A 1,790-nucleotide genomic window follows, 5' to 3' on the forward strand; every position below is an offset into this window, starting at 1 on the left:
TTTCAGGACTCCCCCAAAAATTTCCAAAAAGTTCAAAGCCCAAAACTAGATAGAAGCTTATGAATCAGTTTTATTCTGATGATTAGTATAAATAAAATATAGTTTGGGAGCTGGCAATATGGGTTAGTGGTCAATGGTTTGCCTAGCATGCATGAAGCCCTAGGTTTTATTCCTCAGCACAACATAAATAGAAAAGGCTGGAAGTGGCACTGTGGTTCAACTGGCAGAGTGCTAGCCTTGAGCAAAAGAAGCTCAGGGAGCCCCAGGACTGGCAAAAAATAAAATGTAGAATAGAATAAGATGAACAGAGGTTTGTTAATTATACTAAAAGATTTTTTTAAACCCATAAATGAAATGCTCTAGTAGGATGGCATGGGCAAATTAGTTCTAGAAACATTATCTGAAAAGGGAAAAGTTTCTGTGGTGACTGGAGGCCGAAGTTGCATAAAGGCCTTAGAAGGATTGAACATTGTCAGTGAGCTAACTAAAAACTCAGATGAAGGGCTGAGAAGGTGGCTCAGCGGTAGAGTGCTTGCCTTGAATGCATGAGCTGTAGGTTCAATTCCTCAGCACCACATAAGCAGAAAAAGCCAGAAATGGTGCTGTGGCTCAAGTGGTAGAGACCTATCCTTGAGCTGAAGAGCTGAGGGACAGTGTACAGGTCCATATTTCAGGCCTCACAACCAACAAAACAAAGAAAAAAGAAAAGAGAAGAGAAGAAAAGAAAAGAAAAAAGCAGGCACCGGGGGCTCACGCCTGTAATCCTAGCCATTCTGGAGGCTAAGATCTGAGGATGGCGGTTCAAAGCTAGGCCTGGCAGGTAAAGTCTGTGAGACTCTTATCACCAATAAACCACTCAGAAAGCCAGAAAACTGTAAGTGTTACTGTGACTCAATTGCTAGAGCATTAGCCTTGAGCTGAAGGGGTGAGAGACAGCACCCAAGCCCAGAGTTCAGTCCCAACACCGACCAAAAAAAGAAAAAAAAAAGGCAAGCTACATCTAAAGGGTTTTCTACCAAAAAGGAGGGAGGGTTTTCTGCCAAGAGGGAGGGAGTTTGGGGGGGTTTCTAAATAGCAGGAATGCAAGTTTCCCTTCTAGTGGGAGAGAAGATTGCCTTCTAGTAAGGAGGGTGTTAATGATCAAATTGGTCAAAAACATGATTCAGTTTTATAATGCCCAGATGAGTGTCTAATGTTTGTCAGGTATTGACCTGTGAAAACATCCTGATTGGGGAACTCCAAGCAGTCTTAATGCCCTTAATGTGACCATGCTTAGTTCCATGGTCTCAATGGACCTTCTAGTTAATCCTACAAAATGATAGCAACTTCAGTCTTGGACCATACACTCTGTATGACTTTCAATTTTGAATCTACCCAGATTGAAATTGAGACTGGATAAGCGAGGTAAATACTGTGGTGATTCTGTCCACATACTGAGTACTACTATGACTGTGTGGCAGGGAGGCCACACAAGAGGTCCTATTTGTGCTGTCATGGAGCTCAGACCCCATGGGCATGAAATTCATGATAGGTCAGCAAAATGTGATCCGAGACAACTTGCTTCTAAAAAGCAAGACTCTCAAAAACCCCTGAAACTGACCAGTTCCATTCTTTCCAAGTCAACTATACTTGGAGAAAATTTGACATTTCTGAGAAACTTAGCTGTATGTAGTGAAGGCCAACCCTTTGAGATGAGCAATAAGTACTAATCATAGCCAGGGGAAATGTCTGGTAGTATTGCAGAAGACCAGTATTGGAAATGTTACTGGCCAAATTGAAGTGGAATCTGT

This window comes from Dipodomys spectabilis, unplaced genomic scaffold (assembly GCF_019054845.1).
Source record: "Dipodomys spectabilis isolate Male_0828 unplaced genomic scaffold, ASM1905484v1 ptg000510l, whole genome shotgun sequence".
NCBI classification, from domain to species: domain Eukaryota; kingdom Metazoa; phylum Chordata; class Mammalia; order Rodentia; family Heteromyidae; genus Dipodomys; species Dipodomys spectabilis.